The sequence below is a fragment of the Gouania willdenowi genome, unplaced genomic scaffold (genome assembly GCF_900634775.1).
Source record: "Gouania willdenowi unplaced genomic scaffold, fGouWil2.1 scaffold_5_arrow_ctg1, whole genome shotgun sequence".
NCBI classification, from domain to species: Eukaryota; Metazoa; Chordata; class Actinopteri; order Blenniiformes; family Gobiesocidae; genus Gouania; species Gouania willdenowi.
Window position 1 is genome coordinate 198,253 of NW_021145224.1, and position 22,237 is coordinate 220,489.

Consider the following 22,237-nt stretch of genomic DNA (forward strand, 5'->3'; position numbering starts at 1 on the left):
GGTGTAGTTATAATTGTAATTGTAATTTTAAAAATCTGTTGCTGTCGTAATCTCATTAAATTCTAGTTGAGTTTAGATAATTTATTTTGTAATTGTAATTGCCTTTAAAATTCTATAAAAAAGTCAATTATTTAATGCTAAACTGGTGAACATGTTCTACACATATGTAGTTAAAATATTATTCAAATGTTTATATCAAGCTTTCCCACATTTTACCATTTATGTCAAGATGGCGCCGCGGATGGCTGCTGTGGTGTGTTGGTCCGCACTTTTTTGTCTTGTTTTTGTTGTAAAATCCGCAACTGGCTTCTCTTATTCAAGAGAAGAGCTCTTGAACGTCAGGGCAACAACCCCGAGAGATTTATTTCCCACTTTCATCGCTTCCTCTGTGGATTTACTGGACATTTTACTCAAAGGTGCGCTCACCTTTGCTCACGCAGTGAAGCGCTGGAGGAGAGGAAAAAGAGCTGGTGCGCTTGTGCGCCTCCGCCAGCGCGGCCGGCGCACACCGTTACCGGGGATATTCCTCTCTAACGTGCGCTCACTGTGTAACAAAGTGGACGAACTCCAGCTGCTGTTGGGTAGAAACAGAGACTTCTCCTCATCTTCTGTTCTGTGCTTCACGGAAACGTGGCTGTGTGGAGCGGTACCGGACTCTGCGCTGCAGTTGGCCGGCTTCCAACTTCACAGAGCGGACCGAGACGCGGAGCTCACCGGGAAGAAGAAAGGTGGAGGAATCTGCTTTTATGTGAACAGTAACTGGTGTAACGACGTGACAGTGATCCTCCAGCACTGCTCTCCTCACCTGGAATCCTTTATTATCAACAGCAAACCCTTCTATTCTCCCCGTGAGTTCGCTTCATTCATCCTGGTTGGTGTGTACATCCCACCGTCAGCTGATGTGCGCGAGGCACAGCGCACACTCGCCGACCAGATCCTGTGCATGGAGCGGACCTACCCGGACTCTTTTATCATTGTGCTTGGTGACTTTAATAAAGGGGACCTCTCACACCAGCTCCCCAAATATAGACAATTAATTAAATGTCCGACCAGAGAGGAGAAGACACTTATTTATTCAGTTTATTTCCGACATGGTTACATTCACTTTTTTTTTTATTTTTTTTTTTTACATTTTTTGTACATGCCGAAAAAGGAGACGAGAGAAGCAGTTTGCTTATCCGGGTCCCGTCCCCTGTTTTACCATCGCAGATTTACATGGGTTTACATGTCTCTCTGGTCAAAACATTCTTGATTTCTTCTGAACGTCCATCTGTAGTCAGTGTTGTCCTCTCTATCTTTGTTTTTGTTGGCCTTGTTCCCTGCCAGACGTTGTTAACATTCCTCCAGTTCAAGAATAGTTCCTCTTTCGAAGGTGTTTGGAAGGTTTTTCCCTTTTCATCCACAATGTCACCTTGTTTTGTCTCTACATCAAGGGTAATCCAGCTGTTGTTAGTTCTATTGGCAGTGTTGTATTTCCCACTGTCTGATGATGGGATCAGATCCAACTTGTATAAACACATCACCACATCCCAGTTCACAAGCAAAGTAGTATTTTAATGTAATATATCTTAGTTCATAAGCGTGTTTCTAACTGCTGTTGTTAGTTTTATTGGCAGTGTTGTATTTTCCACTGTTAAATTTAACTTGTATAAACACATTATTATATCTTAGTTCATAAGCAAGGTAGTAATTTCATTGTATATAAAAAAAATCGTGTTTCTAACTGCACATATGACAATAAACACTTTGAATTTAAATTTAATGTAATCCTTAATCACTCCACCACCTAGCAATTAAAATGAATAAATGACAGACCTTTTTTACTCTTGGTTTCCACATTTAATTCGGTCTCCGTAAAATAATCACAGTCTTAGTTTTGTTTCCAGTGTTTATATAGATCTGGGTCCATATCCATGATTACCATCACTAATGTTGTTGTTTAGGTGGATCCTTCGTATTTTCCCAGGTTGTCCATCGTTTTGATGAGAACTGCTTTTCCGTCCTCTTCTTCCTGGATGTAAATCCTGCAGTTTTTTGACCACGTCTTCAAAATCTTTCCTTCTTTTTTTATTTGGCGTGCTTTCCATGCAATGCTTGCATTTTGTTTCGTCAGGTTTTCATTGATGTACACCTTCGTTCCCTTGAGTTTGTTTCTTTGCTTGAGTATTTCTCCTTTGAATTTTATATTCGTGAAGGTTATTTTTACAGCTCTGTTATCATTTTTCTTTGGCAGGAGATGGCAGGAGTTGATGTTGTCAGGGTTCAGGACAATGTCCTTCGACTTCAGGTAGTCAATGACCTGTTGTTCAATCGATTTTGTTTCTTCGTCACTCGCGTAGCTCCTGGGTTTTATCTTTAGGCCTGTGATGATGACATCTTTCTCTCTTTCCTTTTGTTCCAGCTGTTCAACCCTCGCGTTCAACAATTTTATCTCTTCAGCATTTCTTTCATTCTTTTCTTTCAGTACCTTTGTTTCGCTTTGTAGTCTTTCCAGTGAATTTTCCAGCGTCTTTTCCAACGACTTTATCTCGGCAGATAGGTTTTGTAGACCCTCGCGTATCATCTCCTTGACCTCTTCCAAACCCGAATTGGGTTCTGAAGGGCCTCCCTGCGGTTTTTTCACCATTTTCCTTCAGTCTTGGGCCCAGTTTTTCAGGCTGTTCAGGCTGTTCAGCTGTAGCCAGCTGTAGCCAAGGTCGTGTTATCGGAGCAAACGAAAACACGTCTGCTCTCACCAAAGACCAGAGAATATGGATCACTGTTACACCACACTAAGCAGTGCTTATCACGCCGTTTCCCGTGCTGCACTGGGCCAATCGGACCATTTGATGGTCCATCTGATTCCTTCATACAGACAGAGGCTGAAGCTCTGTAAACCTGTGGTGAAGGAATCTAAACAATGGACCAGTGAAGCAGTGGAGAAACTCCAGGAGTGTTTGGACTGTACTGACTGGGATGTTTTCAGGTCTGCGAACAGTTCTCTGGATGAGTTTACAGACGCTGTGACGTCCTACATCAGCTTCTGTGAGGACAGCTGCATTCCATCAAAGACCAGGGTGAGTTATAACAATGACAAACCCTGGTTCACAGCTAAGCTCAGAGGGCTGAGGGCAGACAAAGAGGTCGCTTTCAGGGGTGGAGACAGAGCCAGGTACAGAGAGTCGAAGTACACGTTTGAAAAGGAGGTGAGAAGAGCCAAACGTTTGTACTCAGAGAAGTTACAACATCAGTTCTCTGCAAATGACTCGGCTTCTGTCTGGAGAGGGCTCAGGCAAATTACAAACTACAAGCCCAGAGCCCCTGCTGCTGCTAACGACCTCTGCCTGGCCAACAGTCTGAATAACTTCTATTGTAGATTTGACAGACAATGGGACAGACCTGACTCCAACCCTCCTCACACCTCTGACCAGCCTCACTCCAACACCTTCACCCCCCACATCAAAGCTACAGTTTCACCCCAGCTGCCTACAGAGGCTCTCTCCCCTATCTTCCCCCCCTCCTCCCCCCCTCCTACAGAGACACCTTTCTCCATCAAAGAGAGAGATGTGAATAGACTTTTTAGGAGACAAAACCCCCGTAAGGCTTGTGGACTGGACTCTGTCTCTCCCTCTACCTTAAAGCACTGTGCTGATCAGCTGTCTCCAGTGTTCACAGACATTTTTAACACCTCACTGGAGACATGCACCGTACCAGCCTGTTTTAAGGCCTCCACCATCGTTCCTGTCCCTAAAAAGCTGAGGATCACAGGACTTAATGACTACAGACCCATCGCTCTGACATCTGTGGTCATGAAGTCCTTTGAACGCCTCATGCTCTCCCACATCAAGGACATCACCGACCCCCACCTGGACCCCCTGCAGTTTGCCTATAGATCCAACAGGTCCGTAGACGATGCTGTAAACCTGGCTCTCCACTTCATCCTCCAGCACCTGGACTCCCCAGGCTCCTACGCCAGGATCCTGTTTGTAGACTTCAGCTCTGCTTTTAATACAATAATCCCAGCTCTCCTTCAGGACAAGCTTTCCCAGCTGAACATGCCAGACTCCACCTGCAGGTGGATCACAGACTTCCTGTCTGACAGGAAGCAGCACGTGAAGCTGGGAAAAACCATCTCTGCTCCCCGGACCATCAGCACTGGATCTCCTCAGGGCTGTGTTCTTTCTCCTCTGCTCTTCTCCCTGTACACCAACAGCTGCACCTCCTCTCACCAGTTGGTCAAACTCCTGAAGTTTGCAGACGACACGACCATCATCGGTCTCATCGCTGATGGAGACGAGTCTGACTACAGGTGGGAGACAGACCGGCTGGTGTCCTGGTGCAGCCAGAACAACCTGGAGCTCAATGCTTTAAAGACAGTGGAGATGATAGCAGACTTCAGGAAGAACCCAGCCCCCCTCACCCCCCTCACCCTGGGAGACTCTACAGTGAGCTCTGTAGAGTACTTCTGCTTCCTGGGGACCATCATCACTCAGGACCTCAAGTGGGAGCTGAACATCAGCTCCCTCATCAAAAAAGCTCAGCAGAGGATGTACTTTCTGCGGCAGCTGAAGAAGTTCAGTCTGCCAATAAAGATGATGGTGAACTTCTACAGCTCCATCATCCAGTCCATCCTCTGCTCCTCCATCACCATCTGGTACGCTGCAGCTACGGCCAAGGACAAGGCCAGACTGCAGCGTATCATCCACTCTGCAGAGAAGGTCATCGGCTGCAATCTGCCCTCCCTCCAGGACCTGTACGCCTCCAGGATTTTGAGGCGTGCAGGAAAGATTGTGGCCGACCCCTCCCACCCCGGTCATAAACTGTTTCAATCTCTCCCTTCTGGTAGGAGGTTTCGGTCCATCAGGACCAGAACCTCCAGACACAAAAACAGCTTCTTTCCCTCTGCCACCATCCACATGAACACACCCCAAGTCACCCACTGAACCCCCCCCCCCCCCCCACCCAATCACCACCTCCACCAGCTTGATATCTGCTGCACTGTATATATATATTTATATTTATCCTATTTATCCTTTATTCTCTATCTATCCTTTATTTATCCCTCATCCTTTATATTTATCATTATTATTATTATTATTGTTGCTGGGTTGTTCTTTGTTGTTTTGTTTTTATTTCTTTTATTTCTTTTTGTTGCTTGTTTTGTGCACCAACCACCAAGTCAAATTCCTTGTACTGTCCTTAAAACTGTACATGGCAAATAAAACATTTCTGATTCTGATTCTGATTCTGATATAATTCATCTGTTGTTACAGTTAAAGGTAAAATGACTTTTTGTGTCTTTGTTGCTCCTGTTATACAGGAGATTATATTGACAGTTTATATTGAGATATGTCTAAGTTTTTAGTGTTTTAAAAGAAACCAAGAAAGAACAGGTTTAATCTGTGTGTAAATATATGTGTGTATATATGTTTATATTTGTGTAATTGTAGATATGTCATTATAGATATAGTGTGTATAGTCTAAGTTGTTGTATTGTGCTTCACATGCTAATGTGACAGTGAGTGGTTTTGCTTTGTAGTTTGTTTCTTTTTTGATTTGTGTAAATTTGTTTATTATTTCTGAGTAACTTTTTACGACTCGACTAAAATGTAGTTTGGGAAAAAAAAAAATAAGAATGAGATTGTAAATGATTCCAATAGTATCAGTAGTGCACTGGCTCCATCATGTAGCCTATAGGGAGGTAAATACATTTATGACACTGTTTAATGCATAAAATAAACAATAACTGAACAGTGAACCCTGAAGTTTTTTCCTCTGAGAACAAAACAAAACTAACAAAATGTATTTACTGGACACAGAAATAACACTTTTTATTTCTAGTGCTTCAAGCCCTCACAGCCTCACACACTCCATCACTTTCCAGGTGACATCAGACCAGCCCCCCAGGAATGGTCCCAGTCCTCCAGGAATGGTCCCAGTCTTCCAGGAATGGTCCCAGTCCTCCAGGAATGGTCCCAGCCCCCCAGGAATGGTCCCAGCCCTCCAGGACCATGGTCCCAGTCCTCCAGGAATGGTCCCAGTCCTCCAGGAGGAATGGTCCCAGTCCTCCAGGGATGGTCCCAGTCCTCCAGGACCATGGTCCCAGTCCTCCAGGAATGCTCCCAGTCCTCCAGGAATGGTCCCAGCCCCCCAGGAATGGTCCCAGTCCTCCTCCAGGAATGGTCCCAGTCCTCCAGGAATGGTCCCAGTCCTCCAGATGAGCTACTCTGTGTCTGAGTTTAACTGACTCTGTGCTTTTAAAGCATCCTTGTTGTTCTGCTGGTTCTCCTTCACTGAGTTCTAATCACTGCTGGTCACATGGAAAGTTTACAATCTATTCACATGGTCCAACCTGTGGAACAGCACATCTATACTGTAGCTCTACCACCACCTCCTGGCTCTATATAGATACTACATTTACCTGCACTTATTACAAGATGTTTAACTGATAATATCATCTGTTTTGCTGAAATGATTGATTCTTAATATTTAATGGTTTCACAAACCAAAAGGTTGTTTTCTGCACTAATTTACTCTTAAACCAGCAGCTGTTTTCAGACAGAGAACCTGTACATTAACATCTTTAAGCATGAAACTAATAATGTAAGTTTAGTAAAGTTTACTGACGTTAGCTCAGGTATGTAGCCTGTGCTACTAAAACTATCTAAACAGAGGCTCATTTAGCTTTTTAAATACTTTAAAGTGACTAAATAAACTTTTTAATAAGTCTATGAATGAAACCCTTCTGTCTCCTGTTTATTTATTTTTTCCTCTCAACAATGTGTAGCTGTCACAGAGCCATCCAGATAGAGCTGTTATTATATTCTAATTCTACCACAAACTGTCATAAATGTATCTACATCATCTCCTTCAAAAACTCTAAACCCAACCTGGCAACACAGCTGTTGTTGACTTGTCCTGTGTTATATGTGTAGTTTATTTATTGTTTGATTTAGGCCCATTTAGTTATTTATTCATTATATAGAATTAGATGAAATCAATAATATTGATTATGTGTAAAGGAGGACAAACATTCCTCAGAGAAACTGTTGTCATGGCAACAATCTGAGGGAGTTGTGTCTACTTTCTTCTTCTATGAATAAACTTTTCTTTCTTTTTCCCAAAATGTTTTTCCCACAATTCAACTTTCTGGATCAATAATTAGAATAATGACTATTGACAGTAAATCAGTTTTTATTGCTCATTGATTTGAATGAGTTTATTTGTGTGACTGATTTGATGGATTGTAATGGCTCCTTATTGAGTTGTGCACATTTTATTAGAAAGCATAATATATTGTTATAATTTCTTTGTGTGTGATTCTAAATGAATGAATGACTCCATACTTTACTTCATATAATCACTTTAGGAGTTTTTTTAATGTTTCAGACGTGTTTATCATTGTGTAACACATACACATACTGATAATAACAGAAAACATGCTCATTAAACTGAACTGTTCCTGGACTGTAACTATGGTGATCTGGTGAATGTAACCAAATTAAACCACAACTAACCACATCTGTAGAACACAAACTACTATCTCATTATATACTGTACGTTCCCCACAGATGACCCCTACATATTTGTACACAGACTGGGTGACACTGGGAACACCAGCTGGAGACTTTTCTGTCTATGGAAACCACAGATTGAGCACCGCCTACTTTTCTCCTTGTCCCTCCAGCCTGATGTCTTCTTATGGCTGTATGATGGTAGTGTTGTGTTTTTATATCACACATCTTCTCATTGCATCAATGAAATGCATATGTAGTTGTGGTGTGTCCTCCATCCTTACTGTATATGTGGAATGAGCAGTTCTTTGTCCAGCTCCTTGATGAATAGCTGCTGTGCATTGTTTAGAACACTCATGTAATCAGGGTGTTGTTAACATCCACCATATTGTACCAGAGCACCATTGACCACCTCTGTGTTCTTCACTTCCATGAGTTGTTGTTAACCATCTCATCCTCCTTCTGTTTGTTTCTTCTGCTGTCCTCCACTGTTGTGTCATCATACATAGTCCTCAGGAGGACCACAGACTTTCCTTTCTTCTGCACAAAGCTCACCATGGTCATGTTGACATCTCCTGTGATGTGGAGGACCTCATGATGGGTGGTATGTTTGACTTATTCTGACAATGACTCCACACGATGAATAGTTTCTTCTCATGGAGCTTCTTCTTCTCTCCAAGTTGGTGCATTTTAGAACCGCCTCAGTTATATTGAACATATCCCAGGAATGTTTTGGTGAAACTACTGTGGATCCAGATGTTGGTCCTGGGAAGCTTCTTGTTCTATGATGAGTGGAAAGATTCTCATTCCTTTATAGAACTTTATGAAACACATAAACTGGGTCGTCGTCCTCATAAGCAGTTTCAGACTCAGCATAAGAACCAATAATATCCTCATTCTTCTCATCTGGTCCCACCTGCACCATCTTTAGAACCATTTTAGCAGTAAATCATCAAACAGTCATAAATCCCAGCTTTCAGGTAAAAGGACTTGAAATGGACAGAGCTCCCATGCAAGGCACCAGTCAACCATTAAAACATCTTGCTCAAAGACACTTTGGCACATAGCAGTGTGATCAGAAGAAGACCTCTGGATAAGAAGACTACCCCTGTACTACCTGAGCAACTGTAAATATGTTCTAAATAACAAACATTTCAAAGGTTCCCACTAAATATTATAGTTAAATTATACGAGTCATTTCTGACCCACATGAAGCTCTGCAGGGTGTGGGTCAATTCTAATTCTGTAATTGATAATTCATTTCAATTATGACATAATTATAATTATAATTTTAAAAATATGTTGCTGTTTTAATTGTATTTAAATTAGAAATTAGTTAATAGATAATTGACATTGTAATTGTAATTGCCATGAAAATTCTATAAAAATTCTCAATAATGATTTAGCGCTAAACTGTGGAACCATGTTACAGTTCTATGTACAGTAGTTCTACACATATGTAGTTAATAATTAATAAAATATGTTTCATATCAAACTGTCCCACATTTTACTATTTAAAAAAAATTAATCTAGGGGTAAAAAATGCTCAGACTTTCACACCAAAAATATTAAAACCTATATTTTCATTGATTATGAATCCTGACAAGGTAATCAATAGATAGGAAATAAATGAGATGTTATAGTGTATTTTACAGCTGATTTAGGACCTGTTAGCATTAGAGATGCTAACAGAAAGGTTAACTTTTATTAGGTTATTTATTTTAGGCTCAGTAATTGTGATTAATTGTAATTAAACAATAGTAATTAAGAACATAAATGTAATTGAGTTCCTGAGGCTAAAACATTATTATAAATGAATTGTAATTGAACATGGGTAATTGAAAATGTAATTGAGTCCAACCCTGCAGCTCAGTAAGAACAGCTGTGTGTCCTGTCCTTCAGAATAAAAGTCAACTTCCACGTTACCACAGAAGTGTGTGATGATGAAGATGATGAAGAAACGCTTTGGTCAGATATGTGCAGCAGGGACTGAAGGAGACCACGCCCCCTGCTGTCACAGCTGGGAGTTACCATGGAGACACTTCAGCTCACTTGGAAAGTGACGCTTTCCATTTAAACCAATCCTTGAGCAGTTAAAGGGTGTGAACAAAACCATTAGCCCCACCCCCAGTAGGTAACAGTGAGTGAAGGCCTCAGTGAGAATTGAACTCACGACCCCTGGTTTACAAGACCAGTGCTCTAACCTCTGAGCTATGAGGCCCTGTGTGTGTGTGTGTGCGTGTGTGCGTGCGTGCGTGTGTGTGATAGCTATGATAAGATCAGTGCTGTTATTGAGGAAGTTTAGTATTATTTGTGCCATAGTATCTAGTCATCTTCCCCCTCACAGTGTTTCCTGATCCCAAATGGGGTCCTGACCCCCAGGTTGAGAACCCTTGTGTTAAAGAATACTGCAGAGCCTTCATGTAGTTCTGAGCTGCCTGCAGCCAATCAGAGCCACTCATGGAGGGTTTGAAGCTACAGATGCTGCAGGGTGAGAAAACACACACACACACACACTGATCATCTGTAGTTTAAAGATGTGTAGCTCTGTGGGCCTGTACTATAAAGCTGGATACGTATATCCTGGATTTATCTCCGTTAGCGGGTTTCACCTAACCAAACATTCTCTGTCAGTGAGCAGCTGCACTATGAACTGAGATATCAACTCACTCTCTTAACCCAGGTGATGTCAGCCTGGCTACGTGCACGCTCCTGTGACAGGGGTGAGAAAGGACCCCCACACTTTGTGTATAACAGCACAACTGCTGTATGTTCCTGCTGAGGCTGTCAGCGTCACCACAGTGTATAATGAAAGTGTATAATGAATGAATGAATGATCTGATTGGTCCGTGGATACAGAAAGTGTCTGACACACACAGCCTCAATCAGCTGACTAGGCATTTTACAAAGATTATCATTCAAAAGGCTCTAAAAATCCCTCTCATGCTGTATCTTTTTTCTCTTACAGTTCAATCTTAATGTCAACAACAGTAATGATAGTGTGTGGTCTTATCTTGGTCCTCAGTTTAGAGGGAATTCCAACTCCTTCATCAAATCCTAATTTTTTTTACCAATTTCAAAGGCTACCAATCAAGAGCCTTTGTTCAGTCAGCTCTCAACAAACACACATGTATCTTAACCACATGCTAGTTGTGCTACAGTTGTTATATCATGCTTTAAAGCTGCAGTATGTAGAATCATGAGACGCTCCACACTCCCCCCTCCCCTCCTGAAAAACTCAACAGACTTCTTGTGAACTCTTGCATACACACACACACACACAACTGTGGAACTCTTTGTGACTGTTTTCTCCATAGAGACTAGTAACAAATGTAGAGACTTTATCTTGTGTTATTGGAGAGTTTTCTGATGTTTTAGAGACATAAAAGCATGTATCACTCACTGCTGTGAGGACAGTAAGAGGCTCAGAGCCACAGCTGATCAGAGCAGACACACTCCACACTGCAGATGAAATGTGTCTGTTCTCTGTCTCCACCTTAGATAATGTTTCTCTTAGTTTTACAAGCTATTTATCTCGTTTGTTGTCACTCTCTCTCTGACTCAGGGCAGACTGTGCACGGACTGAAAGCAGATCAAGTGAAGTCCACCACACACACAGAGTCAGAGGAACCTCTGTGACTCTGTTCCTCATGAACATGTTTGTGCCTTTATTCTGTTGCTTCTCCACCTCAGTCTTCATTTTTCCTCTTGATTTGACAAAAGTCACGTTAGAGATTTCTGCTGGAATATAAAGCCATGAGACTTTATCTACTCTCAGATCAAGAACACACTGACTTTTGACGAGCAGCTCAAGCAGCCAATAGTAATGCTTAAAACAGCTCATTGGATGGCCCCATTGTTAGAAAGAACTCTGATTGGCTGACATCCATTCTGTATTGATAAACTTCATTTTCAGAGCCTGGAGAAGAAGAAGAGATTCACTGTCTACTCAGAACACTTTGGATTACAATATGCTCAAAGATGATTATGGATTTTTGACCAAATAACATAAAAAAAAAAATACATACTGCAGCTTTAAGCTAAGGGATGAGTACTGCTGAATTTTCTACTGCCAACTTTCTAGGTGTTTAGAACCGTGATCGTTTTAACTCAACCATATTTTTACACATTTTTGCAGCTTCATAGGCCAGTTAGCTCAGCTGGTCAGAGCGTGGTGCTAATAACGCCAAGGTCATGGGTTCAAACCCCATACTGACCAGATATTAATCAAGGACCATAAACCTGCTTTCATGTGTTGTAAATGTTAGTGTATGAGTCAGAAAGGACAAGGTATGAATATGTATATAATAAACACAGATAAAGAATATCTAAACTGTTAATCATTCCCAAACCTGGAAGAAAATTCACAAATAGCCAAAAATCTAGAATGACTGTCAGTAAAGAAGCTTCTTTTTGACATCTTAATAAATCAGCAAGTAGGACAAATACCAATTTATTGATGAATAATCCCAGAACAATTTAGGTTAAATACTAATAATACTTACTTTGTATGTGTATGCCTTGTGTATTCAGGTGTCCAACCATCATTTTGTATCCACAGTTGTGATGGAGCTGCAGAATGTAGGTTATACTTTCATCCAAATCATTGTCTTACAATGTAGTGAATAAATCATGGACTCTGTTTATCCAAAACAATGAGAAAGGTCACAATAGACATGAAATGAAAACTGTCTGTGAAATGATCTAACCATTGTATGTAATAAAAACTCATAGACTAATAATAATGTAGCCTATTTTTAATGATCAAACATGTACATATATTAGCACACTATAGCTACAACTGTGCTTGTTTTGACAAAGTAAGTTTTACTGAACTCTAAATTAAAACTACTGCTAACCTGGACAGATGCTAGAGATAACAAGGACAAAACAATACTAAATGACTTTATACATTAGCTGATATTAAGGACAAGGGCTGATGTGCTGTTAAAACAGAGCAGATTGTTTTAATGTAGCCTAATTGTTGTGTAGTCTACATGACATTAGAACCTGAACATATGCCATATAATATGACCAGTCTATAGCTTCATAATATAAGTATTGAAATGGAATAGCAATGCAACGTTAGCCTAGCCTACTATTAATACACATTAACATGAGTAATATTTACACACAAATATAGTTCTACTGTTGCTACTTTTAAACAAGCAAGAGTTACACTATCAATTATCACCATGGTACATCACAGGTAAATAAGTCATGTGTATGAGTATAGAGCTGTCATGTTCTGTTAATTATTTATCCTTTGGGGTTCTCTTTAAGTTATTCTGTGTCTTTGTTTATTTGGTTTGAGTCTAGTCATGTGTTCAACTCTTGTCTGTGTTTCAGGTGTTCCTGTTTGTGGCTCCACCCCCCAGTGATGTCTGTATGCTTGGTTGGTGACTGATTAGCTCCCTCATGTTTTCACCCAGGTGTGGTCCATTCCCAATCAAGCCTCCTCCACTATTTAACTGAGTGCTTGGTCACAGTATGACTGTGGGATCATTGTTAATGTGTGTGTATGCTGTCGGCCCTCATCGTGTCCTGCTGCGTCTGGTCTTTGTTCCCTGTTCCTCCTGCCCTTTTGGATTTAAGTTTTGTTTTGTTTTGGAGAATAAAGACATGGACTGGTTCCAGGAACGTTATGCTTAGATCCTGCCTCCTTCTCTCTCTGCATTTGGGTCCACACCGGACCGTAACAGGAGCTTCCTCACCCATTCCCTCAGACAGGCCTAAAGTCCTGATGCACAGGAGAACATTCTAGCACAACAACTCCCACTCTGAGCCACCATCAGATGTCCACCACAGCACCATGTAGCCCACAGCTAACCTCCAGCTAACGGTAGCCACACAGAGATAACATCTCCACACTTTCACTGCTGACACCAGACGTAGAGCTCAGGACCAGCCAAACCAGCGACACATCTGGATAATCAACTGACAGGTAGAAAATAATAAATAAAATAATGTATCTTTATTGATCACCATAGTGAAATTCTTCTCTGTATTTTGAACCATTTTCCCAGAGGGGTAGCAGTGGGCTGCTAACTACAGACACCCAGGGAGCAGTTAGATAGTAGTTTATGAATATTCATACAAACATCTCCCTATGTTCTTTGTTTGGTGGATCCCGTCAGGATGAGGGAGGGGCATGGCAGGACTGTGCCTCATAGAAGGCTGACCCTGTAGTAGGTGAGCTCTTCTGCTGGACTTTGTAAGAGGTTCTAATGACTGTAGATAGTATTTATTATACCTACATCAGTACAACACTCTGATAATGAAATTAATTTGTGTAAGTGTCTAATCTATCAAAGAATTCATAGCACGTACGTACGACCACATCACAGAACTTTCACCCTTTAGGTCAAAACCAACACTTAATACACACCACCACCCAGCACGTGTCCTGTTCTCTCACTGGTAATTCAAAGTACAGTTGTCCTTATTTATATTTGTCTATTCATTACAGTAATAAATATTGTGTTTCTGGTAAAAATGTGACTTTAAATTATTAGGTTAAAGTCATGTTGAATGATAAAAGTATATAAAAGCTTGTAGTTGTTTTAACAAGGCAACACAGTGTAGCTGCTCAACAGAACAAGAGTATTTAGTTACTTTGAAGGAGTAAACCAGGAACGCTGGTCAACACAGTGAAACTGTTCTTCCTGATGGACAAGCTTTTCCTACATGTTGGTGGATTCTGAAGAGAATTCTTCTTCTTCTAATCGTCAAATCATCTTCTTACAGAACATGCTAAGAACTGTTTACAATCTATTAGAAAAACCTTTTGACTGTGTTTTTCTTTCTAAAAGATGTATGTGTTCTTTGTGGTTATCATGACCTCTGACCTTTGTGATAATCTAAGACTAAAATCACTCTCTCTCTTCCTGTAAATGCATTTTAATTATTAAAACTTACAGTTGAATGAACTATTCCTCCTGTACAAAGCAAACACAAAAAATAATCATTAATACAAGAAACAATATTAATATAAACTAAATATTTGATGTAGATAGCTTCCCTCCAGAAAAAAATCATTTCCTACATTATAGTAATCAATTTTCAGCATCCTGTTGTCAGACCATTGCTGCTGTTAATACATTCATTGTCTCATCTTTATGATTTTGATTAAATACACACAATAAAACTTGTTACACACTTTCAAAATTGTCACACAAAGTAAAGAAATTTTCATGATATTTTCTTTTAAATTACCTGATATTTGTACACTTTCAGTGATGATTCAAAGGAATAAAATCAGTGTAAAAAAACAATCAGCACTGGAATCAATGTGTCACATTTATTTATTCAACCAGACCAGATCAACAACTTCCTGAACTGTCGGTGTCCATTTTCCAGCTGACAGCAGGTTTATGTTGGAATCCTGTGCAGCCTGATCTCTGGGTTCTTCAGTCCAACACTGGAACCAGAAGGTGTCGTCACCATCCGTGTGTCGCTGGGATCTGAAGATGATTCCTGCTCCATGTCTCCATCCACACAGAGATGTGAGTGGAGAACAGATGAAGTGCTGAAGGTCTTCCCACACTCGTCACATCTGAAAACATTCTTCTCATGAACTTGTTGGTGGTGATTAAGGTCAGATTTCCACTTGTAAGATTTTCCACATGTGTCACATTTATGAGGTCTTTCTGATGAGTGGCTGCTTTGGTGACGTTTTAAATCTTTATGTGTTGTAAAAACTTTGTCACACTGGTCACAGGGACACACTTCATGTCCAGTGTGAGATCTCAGGTGGTGGATGAGGGTTTGTTTCTGTTTATATATTTTCCCACAGTGGTCACAGCGATACAACACTGTTCTGGAGTGAGTCTGCATGTGCCTCGTTAAATTTGATCTGTGTGTGAAGGTTTTTCCACACTGTTCACATCTGTGAGCTTTGATTCCACGATGAATGAGGAGATGTTGACTGAGGTTTCCAGATACATTAAAAGTCTTTCCACATTCATCACAAGTGTGAGGTTTCTCTCCACCGTGAACAAGCTGATGGGTCTTCAGGTGATCCTTCCGAGCAAAAGCTTTTCCACACTCGTCACAGATGAAGAGTTTTTCTCCAGAATGGATTCTTTGATGTAGAGTGAGGTTTGATTTCCAGGTAAAGTCCTTTCCACACTGGTCACATGTATGTTTAGCTTTAACTCCAGCTTGGCTCTGCTGTTGAACTCTTTGCTCTGAAGTTTTTTTCTTAGATTTGTTTCTTTGTTGTGGCTGAGCTTCATCGTCCTGAGAATGTTGAGGTGTCACTTTGTTCTGGCTTCCAGAGTCCTGTAGAACAGTTAGAGATTAAACACAGAGAAGGAACCAAACACACATTTGTTTTTAAATGTGTTCCTAGAAAGAACAGTGGCTGTCCATCCACATCCACATGGACGTCAGCAACCAAACTTCAATCCATTCATTTCTCACCATGTTTGCTGTCACAGCTGAGTGGTTCCACAATCCTCCATTCACCTGTAACATCAGCATAGAATCAGCTCCCCCTGAAGGATAGAAGAGACAGAATGAACTTGAAGGATCTAGAAATATTCATCCATCCTTTGCAGTGTTATCACTTTGAAATTGACTAAAATGATCAGTTTTAGTCAAATGGCCATTAATTTATTGAAATACATATTGAAATCCGTAGCCGACCTCATGCTGGATATTTTTTACACTACATTTCTATTGATGCGCTTATTATTACTCTGAACTTTTTCTCTCCTATCAGCTTACTTTTTTGAAATAGCTTAATTTCTGATAATAAATAGTTTCAGTTGATTCTCATATGGGTTATCCCAGTTCTATAATACATTTAGTCTGTCACACTCATCAATGCATTCACTATTTCAACACTAAGACCCACACAAACATGGAAATCACATCTTGTTCTGTCACTTCTAAAGTTTGGGTTCAAATAAAAATAGTAGGCCTGTAAATCTGATTCATATGTGAAGTCCTGTCTCTGCATTGACTGCATGTGTAGGACATCCTCATTTTCTGTTGGTACACTCACAGTATGAGCCATGTTACTTTTTACAGTAAAAACATATTAAGTAGTAACAAATAGTCTGAAGCTCCTCCTGATATATCACATATATTCTGTAAATATTGAAGTCAAACACCCTTATTTTATGTATTACATACACACACCTTTGGCTCTGAAAGCTCTCAAACTACTTCAAACAGTATCATCTACATAAGATATTAAACTTATTTTTGAAGGAAAATATTTTAAAAATACTATAACCAAAGTTAATGTATTTTCTAAGGATAATCCATACTTTTATATATTTATTTATTGAAATAAAATCTAGTGATTCCTTCAATGACTACAGTGTTCTTTCATCCTAGGAGATTAATATTATGTCTGTAAATTGTGTCTTACCTGTAGCAGCCATTCCTCACTCAGGTCTTTACTATTTAACCTTTCAAACTTCACAAAAATGTTTGTTTTACTTTTTGATACAAAGACACTCAGAGATATTTTACTACTGAACCACTTGTAGTGAGAAAAGCAACTGAAGATTTAGTTTTGTTTGGTTCTCTTTCATCTTGCTGCCACGGCAACCGTTCACTTTTAAGTAATGTCAACAAACTGTTTCCTATGTTGTACATGTATACATACAGTGTGAACAAATTAATTTAATGTACTGACATTTAGTATTATTTTTAGGGGATAATTTTACATTTCCTCTGATGTCATTACTCAGTACTTTTATTTATTCAATCAGCTTAGTTTTTTTTTTTTTTTTTTTTGTCACTGGTCACGTTTACATTTGAGCTTTAATTCCTCTTTAATTCAGAATAAAAGTTAAATCATCTTGTAAACATTTAATTCTTAATGCAAACTGAATTCCAAATTAAACTTAAATCTGAATTAGGTGGCTGGTTTATTCTGATTTCAGTTCTGAATTTAAATAATTCCTCTATCTTGTAAACACTTAATTCTGCTTTAATTTAATCAACTTAAACACTGTAATTAACTAGTATTTTCAAGATGTACTTTATATGAGTATTATTTTGGGAGATAAGGTTTGGTTGGAGGAGATGATGACACTACCTTTTCTGGGTTCATATCATTTGGAACATGATTAATAACTATAGTTTGTCAGATTAATGCATTAGGTATTATCATTGTTGTACATAGACGGATCACAATTACATACATTAGGAACAAAAGTTTAAAGATCATTTTATTTGCTATCACAGTTTTTTTAATACTTGTGGTCCTTTTCTTTAACAGATTTAAGGATTCTAAACTGTCCAAAGTTTCTGTAGCCCAGTAAAAAAAAAAAGCTTGGGTGTTAATAAATGTTAGAAGATGTTCACTGATTAAGGAGGTTATTTGTTTTATTAATCTCTGAACATTTGAAAACATGTGTATTTTTCTGTTACTTGAAAAGAAATGTTTATTTTTGTATGTAAACTAAACCAATTGTATAAGGAGAAGAATATGTTTTGTTTGGTTTGAAGAGTATATGTGTAGTGACCAAAAGTGACCAGAGGAGGTGCTGTGGAGGAAATGAAGAGCCACGGAAGGTGTAGAGAGAAGAAGAGGAATGGAGAAAGAAGAGAAAGAAAAGGAGACAGAGCAGATAAAGTTGAGAGAGAAAAGAAAAAAGGAAGTCCATGTTAAGAGTTCATGTTTTAGAGGACCAGCCACACAGAAGAGGACGTGAGATTGTCAACCCGACACAGTCTACTGAGCGGACTCTGTGTGAGAGTTGTACGTCAGACCGACGGATGAACATTAGCCTGTTAGCATTTAGCTTAGCTTGTCCAGCAGAGTGATTCAGTGCTACGGCGTCAATCAGCCATCCACCTGTCCTGCTCGGGAAACGAGAGGAGAAACTAGGCTGGTGTGGTGTGGTGTGAAGTGGACTGCTGCTGTCGGAGAGAGGATTTTCACCGTTGGAGGAGCTAACACCACGTGGAGAGTTTGGACCTTGAATGCACCACGGAGATCCGCCATTTTCCATCAGTGTGGAAGTGAGGGGAGGAGAACACCCTGAAATACAGGCCTGAACTTGTTTTATTTTTATATGCTGGCTTTTTCAGGGTTTATTTTGTTTTATTTTATTACAGTGGGTCCACATTTTGTGAGTGTTTTATTTTTACCTTACCTAAATCTTTGATTGTCTAAACAGTGATTTTTTTATGCTTGGTTAATTCAAAAAGAAAATAATAACTTTGATATAAAGCATTATTAATCCCTACTTTTGGTATTTATTATTTGTGGTGAAATATTTAATGGGCATGTGTTTTTCCTGTTTCTATTTTATCTTAATAAATCTGCGGTTGGGATAGGCTAATTAAAAATTCAATACTATTTATTAAAGAGTCCCAGAGCCTTGCTCAAAGAATTAGAGGGAGCAAGAGTGTTACATTTCCATTGTTCTTTTGTCTTATACTCCATGTAAAGAGGTTTTTTATTAGTCTATTTTCTTTTTAAAGTGGTGCCATTTTTGTGGCTTTAGACTTCAGTTACATTTATGTATAAAATATCTTCCCTACATTATAAACAAATTAAAAATATAACTTTTTTTTTTTTATATTTTCTGTTTCCACTTGATCCAGAATAATAATAATATTTCTCAACAAAAACTGTTGATTGATTTGTCACATGACTGCTACAGGGTTTGAGTTTATTTTATTTAGTTTCACATCTACTTGTAGCTTTGTTTTTTAGACTGATGACAACTTGTTTGTAGTTTTATTTCAGTAAGTTTCACTTTTACAGTTACAGTTGTGGACCTTTGTAAGTGAATACACTAGTTACATTACAACAACCAAATTAAACTGTATCAACTAAGTGAATTCATAAAAATGGCCTGTGTAAAGGCTTTTTCAAATGAAAAAATTGTTGAGCAAAAAATAAACACAGAAAATCTGCTCACGGGGACTCGAACTCGCAACCCTGGGCATGAAAATCCAAAATATTCCATAGGACAATGGTTTCCAAACTTTTCACAGTTGAAAACACCTTCAGACTTTGAACCTAAAGCCATGTACCCCCTACTCCTCCACACTTAAAAAACATCATAATGTAATGTCATATACAGTTTAGCCCTACAAGGGAATTTTTAACTGAATTTGACCTGTTGAGGAATAATATATAATGGAAAAAAATAACAATAATCTGTTAGCACATAAGAAAACATCTTATTCAGAATTATCACTTGTTTGATTTATCTAATCATTTAGCCTACTGGCATTTTTAGTAATAAACCTATTTCCTCTTTGTTTTAGAAAAATAAGTCGACCAAACATTTGTTGTTATGTAAATTTGTTGTTATGTTGCTGCTGTTTTTTTATTCTGCAATACGAGCCAATGCAACCACATTTTGTTTGGCTGAATTTGAGAAAGTCTGAGTTTTTCATCGTTCTCCACATAAAGTCAACAGTGGGAATAAAAAGATGAACTCACAATATTGAAGGAAAAGAAACATTTTGACTTTACAAAATAGTTTAATTATTTAGCTCAAAATAAGCATTAAAGTTTAAAATAAAACCTTTATTGTAAATACATAAAAACATTAACATGATACTAAACAAGTGATATTAAAGATTGTTAAACAAAACTTAACATTTCTGATTTTTACTCTAGAGAAAAATAAAAACAGGAAATACTGTTTGTTGGCTAAACTCCTTAATCTAGGTTTCACACTGGGATTAAAAAGATGAAATGTAAGATTAACAAAATTCTATTTTGTTTTCAGATATAAAAGCATGCTGTTCTTGGGAGATAACATTAGCTTTTGCTGATATCAGAAAATGTCCATCACTTAATTTTCTACATTAAAAGACAGAGATGGTGGTCAGAAATATGAAATACAATCATTTTTTATTTTTATTTACAAGTTGGTCAGTATGTGACTGTCCATGGACACCAGCACGAGGCACAAGACGGGTTCTACTTCCAGGTTCCATCGTGGGAGAGTCACCAGATGGGTTCTACTGCCATCTGTGTAAATCATAGCTTTCAGATATTACGTTAGAATAAGGGATCGTACGTCTTTCATCCACTTTGTTGAAGCGGTGAAACACTTACCCTGAGCTTGGTTCTGTTACTGTAAATGTCTGCACTGACACAAGCACTATTACCTCATCATTTCAATAAGCATTTTATTTATGTTTTCTTTGATGTTTATGCACAATTTATGCATAATCAATGTAATCTGTTCATTAGTTTGTTTTAAATGCATAAATACAAACTAAGTTTTTGACATTCCACCTAGAATGTTTTATAGACTTTATATAACATACTGTCAGCATTTCTTGCTTTCAGAGATTCCTAAAGATAGGAATAGTTTTCTTACTAGAAAATGTTTTATTAGATGCTCTGACACATTGGATGTATTGACACAAACACTTAACTCATTGAATTGTTTTATTTATCCAGGTTAGCCACACCATGTCTTGTTCTCATGCACATTATTTTGAAATGTTCTCTAATAATAATAATAATAAAAAAAAACCTAGTTTGATATTTATACACATTTTTGTACTTTTTTATTGCATGGGAGAGAACTTTTACTCTGAGTACATTTTAAATGATCAACTTTTTACTTTTACTTGATTAGTAACTTTACTTCGACTTAAGTAAAATGTCATCAAAGTAACAGTACTTCTACTTAAGTAGACTTTTTCTGTTCTCTTTCCACCCCTGGTTGCTATAGATACGATCAACAGACTGATGAAAATAATCGTGATGGGTACAGAGTCAGAGCGTGCAGCAGGAGTCGCCATAAGATGGATGTTCCTGTCAGATTTCCAAGTATCTTGATCATTTAAAAAAAAATTCACAAAAAACAGAAAAAAATTCACAAAAGCTCTTTTCACTAATTTTTCCTCCTGTTTCTTTTTTTTCTGTTTTCCATGAATCTCTCATCACTCGTCTGTCAGCCTGATTATTTACAGTAAGTACGTTACTCACTACTACACGGGTCACTAAGTGAAACACTGAGGTATAAAGAGTGCTGATATATTTACTAAAGTAGAAGAAGTTAATGTTACTTGATTTAAATTGTACTCAAGTACAATGTTTATTTTTGGTAATAAATCTTGGTACGGGTCCCTTGCATACATAAACATCTCATGTAGAAACTTAAAAAGGAAGAGACCAAATCTACCACAATTACAACTTTATTTATTTTCCACAAAGGCATCTGTATAAAAGCTTTGTAAGAATGTACAATTATTAATAAAATAAAACATTAATTAATTCAAATCAAAATCAATAAATTCTCAGGTTATATAGTATAGATACATTTATGAACTCTAAAACTGAGAAAATAACCTCCATTCAACGCTGTTTTGGTGCCGTACATTACGTTTAATCTGATTGATCGGCTATGATGTGATGCATTACGTTAAATCTGATTGATCGGCTATGATGTGATGCATTACGCTAAATCTGATTGATCGGCTATGATATGATGCATTACATTTAATCTGATTGATCTGCTATGATGTGATGCATTACGTTTAATCTGATTGATCGGCTATGATGTGATGCATTACATTTAATCTGATTGATCTGCTATGATGTGATGCATTACAGTTTATCTGATTGATCGGCTATGATGTGATGCATTACATTTAATCTGATTGATCTGCTATGATGTGATGCATTACATTTAATCTGATCGGCTATGATGTGATGCATTACATTTAATCTGATTGATCGGCTATGATGTGATGCATTACATTTAATCTGATTGATCGGCTATGATGTGATGCATTAC

General features: G+C 38.4%; 2 non-coding genes across 2 annotated transcripts; one reads left to right on the plus strand and one right to left on the minus strand.

Annotated features, from left to right (window-relative positions):
* Nucleotides 1-9,641: 9,641 nt before the first annotated feature.
* Nucleotides 9,642-9,714, minus strand: trnat-ugu (transfer RNA threonine (anticodon UGU)). Its single transcript has one exon. It is a non-coding gene; the product is annotated as a tRNA-Thr (tRNA).
* Nucleotides 9,715-11,638: 1,924 nt separating this feature from the next.
* trnai-aau (transfer RNA isoleucine (anticodon AAU)) lies at nucleotides 11,639-11,712 on the plus strand. The gene has a single exon. It is a non-coding gene; the product is annotated as a tRNA-Ile (tRNA).
* Nucleotides 11,713-22,237: the final 10,525 nt, after the last annotated feature.